Below are 5,327 nucleotides of genomic sequence, written 5' to 3'. Positions count from 1 at the left end.
TTGGAATAGAGTTGAATCCATAGGTTTCCATAGCCTAGGGAACATCCAGGGTGCCATTTCCTCTTCCCTGTGCAAGGGGGGCTTCTTGGGGAGCACATGTGAACGTCTTGGGGCGGGCATGATCTGATGTGAGGTATGCCTCTTCAACATATTGCTGCTAACAGAACTCGATCAACAGTCACTGAACTCTTACCTGTCATAATAGCCTAAGGAAAAAAATCCATGGAAATTTTCTTCCAAGAGATTACAACCAAGTGAGTAAGAAAAGATGGTATGGTCAAACATTTACATCAAATATCAGTGAAAAAAGGGCTGAGGGCAAGTCACAAGAGATGGAGTTCTTGCTCCAAGAATAAAGAGAAGCCACAAAATAATAACACAGAAAAAGTTGTATTTACATTATCTATCTATCTATCTATCTATCTATCTATCTATCTATCTATCTATCTATCTATCATCTACCCGGCTATATAAATGTATCTATCTACCATTTATCCATCTATATCTATGTATATATCTATCATCTACTATATGTATGTATTCGTCTACCGACCTGCCTGCCTACCTACCTATCTTTATAAATTCACTTGTCAACTGTCAACAAAAGCACCAATACATTGGGCCAATAGGTTTTCAAAGCATGGTTTAGTCATCCAAATAAATCAACTTACAAACGCACAAATATTTTTTAAAGGAAACATTACTTTCACTGTTACCCTTTTTTGGCTCTGATCACTCATTATCCAAAGACTTGTCCAGTCAGATCTCTGTAAAGCCATTCTTACCCTTGTTTATGGGAAGATCTCTACATGTCCTGCTTCAGAAGCAGTCTTTATACAGGGGGCTAAGATCATGATTTGAAGTCAACCCAGGCAGACAAATCTTCAAGATTCTTACCCCCATTTAACCATCAAACACCCAGTATGGTTCAAGCAGTAGAGCATCAACTATGACAAAAAGATGAGCAAGGGGGTAAGAGGGTGGGAGATGGGGAAGGGGAAACAAAGGAGGAAGCAACAATGCTTGATAAGAAATGTACTCATTACCTTGCCCATGTAATTGTAACCCCTCTGTACGGTATTTTCACAATAAAAAAAAAAAAGATGAGCAGTGCTCTAGGCCCTGAGTTCAAGCGCCAGTATTGGCAAAAAGCAAACAAGAAAACAACAAAAAAAGATCTCATCTTTTATTCTGAAATCTTAGATGGATTAAGAAGCTCTCTAGTACCATCTGTCCTCATTCATATGAACTTTCAGCCCAGGTCTACTCAACTTGACTCAGCCTGTACATCCCCCCATCCCAAGCCTGTCACTGCTCTCTTTCTATAGCATGTGGAGGAGGAAGCTCACGGGGAGGAGGAAGCTCACGTTAACCTCAGTCTACAGGAATGCTTAACTCATTTATGAGCAAAAACTCATGTCAGATCCTTTTTTTTCCTGGTCCTGGGGTTTGAACTCAGGGCCTGGGCACTCTCCCTGAGCTTTTCTTGCTCAAGGCTAGTGCTCTACCACTTTGAGCTGCAGTGCCACTTCTGGCTTTTTCTAAGTAGTTTAGTGGAGATAAGAGTCTCACAGCCTTGGGGCTGGGGAGGTGGCTCAGTGGTAGAGCGCTTGCCTTGCATACATGAGGCCCTGGGTTCGATTCCCCAGCACCACATAAGCAAAAAGAAAAAAGCCGGAAGTGGCGCTGTGGCTCAAGTGGTAGAGCGCTAGCCTTGAGCTAAAAGAACTGAGGGACAGCGCCCAGGCCCAGAGTTCAGGCACCACGACCGGACCCCCCCCCCAAAAAAAGAGTCTCACAGCCTTTTCTGCCCTGGCTGGCTTTGAATCTCGATCCTCCGATCTCAGCCTCCTAAGTAGCTAGGATTATTACAGGTGTGAGCCATTGGTGTGGGGCATAGCGTATCAATTTCTCCTTACCCTTCTCCATATCATCTGCCTGCCTGTTCTTTCTACCCATTTTTTTTTTCTGGATACTTCTTCAATGCCCCTTTTGTCCTCCAGTCTGAGTTTTATATCCCAACTCCAATTTCATGTTTCTGTTATTATTCTTATAGTTAGTCTGATGCCTGCCCTTCTCTCTAGACCGCAAGCTCTAAGATTGCATTATTGGTCTTTGCCTTGCACACTATTTTATCTTTGTGCCTGACACAGGGATGCCCAATGAATAATACCTGCTAAGTTTAAACATCAACACCTCCAGTAATACAATTTATTGCATAAAAATGTTTCCTATATCTATCACCATATAATTTGTCAAGGCCAAATTTGTCCTTTTGGAAGATTGACGTGCCTTTGTGAAGCTGACACCAGTGAGTTTACTCTAGGCTGCAGGATGCCCTGTTCATCTCTAATCTTGAGTATTTTATGTCACCGCCCAGTCAATGAAGAGGCTGTAAATGGGGAGCAGGAGAAGGAATGAGGTTGTTGGCCTCCCTCCTCAACCTGTGCTTCCTTCACTCCCTACCAGCCCCCATTCCTCCCTAGTACCAGTGCCATAGCTAAGAAACCATCGCCTAAGCCAGCAAACCAAAGATTTGCTCCTGCATTGTCTTCTCAAGCTGTTGTGGATTGGGCTCTTGTATTTAACGTTAAGGTCGTAAATATAATTCCAATGTGTTAAGCAGCAGGGGCACCTGTCTAGGCCTGGAAAGTGAGAGAGCGAGAGAGAAGAGAGACGGAGAATGAAGCTTATTGGCACCTTTTCTTCCGACGTAGTCTGAGTGCGCAGCAAATCACTGACCTGAAGGTAGTTAAGGGAGAAATACAAGACTCAATAATTTTGCCGAGGGTTTTTTCTTTCAGAATCAAATACCTTTGATCTGACATTCCTAGCCCCTCCCTAGAATAGAACTCGCCCTAATGTTCTTTCCTTTCAAGCACATGCTCTGCTCAGAATCCCGAGTTCCACCCCTGTGGTTGCCATTGGCTGGGGAGGACCAGGTGAGGGGGTCAGAGCGACTGATTCCTTGTCCCCTGCAAATGACTCATGGCAGAAACCAAGCTGAAACAAAGCCATGGTGCATACTTGGTTGCTTCTCCCCCTGGGCTAGTCTTCAAATCAGATAGGATGCCCATGAAGCATTTGCTTTTCTCTTTTGTCTGCCCTTTCTCAGGAAGGGTAAGTGGAAGGTTCATTCTACTTGCCAGCCTCCAAAGAACACAGAACTGTCTTCTGCATCTCTGGATTCTACCAACTGCCAGTGGTGTGTGGTATAGCTGGGCCTAGAATGCTGTATCTCTATGGAGTATGTGCACACATTTTTCTGTCTTCTTTCCTTCTTTTTTTCTTTTCCTTCCTTCCTTCCTTCCTTCCTTCCTTCCTTCCTTCCTTCCTTCCTTCCTTTCTTTCTTTCTTTCTTTCCTTCTTCCATCCTCCATTTCTTCCATTCTTTTTTCCTTCTTTCTTCCTATCTTTGCTTTCTTCCTTTCCTTCCTTTCCTTCCTCCCTTCCTTCCTGCCTCCCTTCCTTCCGCTTCTTCCTTCCCTTCCTTCCTCCCTCCCCCTCCCTCCCTTCCTTCCTTCCTTCCTTCTTTCTTTCTTGGTGTATACGGGCTTGTACTGGGGCTTGAACTCAGGGCGTTATGCTCTTGCTTTTCTTTTTCCACTCGTTTGTTTTTTTAGCATTTGAGCCACTCCTCCATTTCTAGCTGTTTGCTGGTTAATTGGAGAAAAGAGTTTCTCCTATATGTCTGTTCAGGCTAACTTCTTAATGCTTAGATCTCAGCCTCCTGAGTAGCTAGGATTCCAGGTTTGGCCACCAGTATATGGCCACACATTATTCTTGTCATTATTCCCCAGAAATACTGTATAAAAATAACTTCCATAGTATTTATAGTGTTCAGCTATTACAAATAATCTAGAGTTGATATAAGATCTACAGGAAGGGGCTGGGAAGGTGGCTCAGTGGTAGAGCGGTTGCCTTGCATGCCTGAGGCCCTGGGCTCGATTCCTCAGTACCACATAAACAAAAAGAAAAAAGCCGGAAGTGGCGCTGTGGCTCAAGTGGTAGAGTGCTAGTCTTGAGCTGAAGAGCTGAGGGACAGCGCCCAGGCCCAGAGTTCAGGCCCCACGACTGGACCCCCCCCCCAAAAAAAAGATCTACAGGAAGGTCTATAGCAAATATAGTGCTATTTAATATGAGGGTTTTTCAGTAGCCATTGAAGACACTAAGGAAAAACTATGTTTATTGCACAAGAATGTAGAGATGGAAACTAGAAAAACCGAAATGAGATTCTATAGTCCTCACCTTTATTTTGAAAGGATGAGCACATTCAACCTGTGGAAGAGGTGCTGGTCAAATACTAATTTAAAAATAGCAAAAAAGACATACTCAAATATTTAAATGTCTATAAACACTAAGGCTTCATATCCAAACTATAAAATATTCTTTACAAAATCATTCAGAACAGGACCCTTGTATCAACACAGAATGAGAACAAGTACATCAAAAGAGAGGAAATCAAAGTGTTCATTTCTAGAAAACACTGCATTGTTTTGATTCCTTGGGTTTACTACCCAAGTTACCACAGTTACTCTGTGAGATCGAGGCTTGCTAGGGGGACTTTCAGGAGCACCACATACAATGCAGGTACAAGTTTTATTCTGTCTACAGACCCATGTGTGGCACCACCAACTCCACTGTAGGAGGATCTCAGCACAAGGTCAACCCCAGGCCAAAAAGCAACAACAACAAAAACCCCACTAAGCTAAACTGAAAAACAAACAAACTGAAGACTCTACTTGAAGACAAGGAACTCAAGCAAGAAGGCCTGGATGTGTGGCTCAAGTGGTCGAGTGCCTGCCTTCCAAAGGCTTGGCTCCTGAGTTCGAACCCCAGTACCATCCTCACCTTGAATGTGTCTTATTATTGTGACTGTTCATGGCAGAAACTCTCGCTTACCACTATCTTTCTCCCCCTTATTTATAAACCCTGGAAAGTTAGTTTTCATTTATTTCACTGGTCAATGAATGCTATGTAACAGCGTATTTTTCATTGTTGATTTCTCTTAGACTGAACTAAACATTAGAGCCAAATTAACATTATCATACATTACTGTTACAGGTTTTTTTCCCCTGATATTATTATTCACCACTGTCTTTAGAACTCTGAAATGTAGGGAATGGCCAAGTTACAAGGAAAGGGAAAGAAACATTTCACTGCAAGCTCTGCCTTCTATGGAGGGTGGAATTCCCTCAGGAAAGGAAAATTCTCTAATGTTAATAATAAAAGTAAAAGTAGAAATAGGCTGAGGGCTTGGGGGCAAAACAGAATTCAGTATGAGTATAGAGGTATAATTCTATCTTTAGTAGTAGAAATTCAAGCTA

This window comes from Dipodomys ordii, unplaced genomic scaffold (genome assembly GCF_000151885.1).
Source record: "Dipodomys ordii isolate 6190 unplaced genomic scaffold, Dord_2.0 Scaffold35, whole genome shotgun sequence".
Taxonomy (NCBI): Eukaryota; Metazoa; Chordata; class Mammalia; order Rodentia; family Heteromyidae; genus Dipodomys; species Dipodomys ordii.
This window is presented reverse-complemented; position numbering follows the sequence as displayed.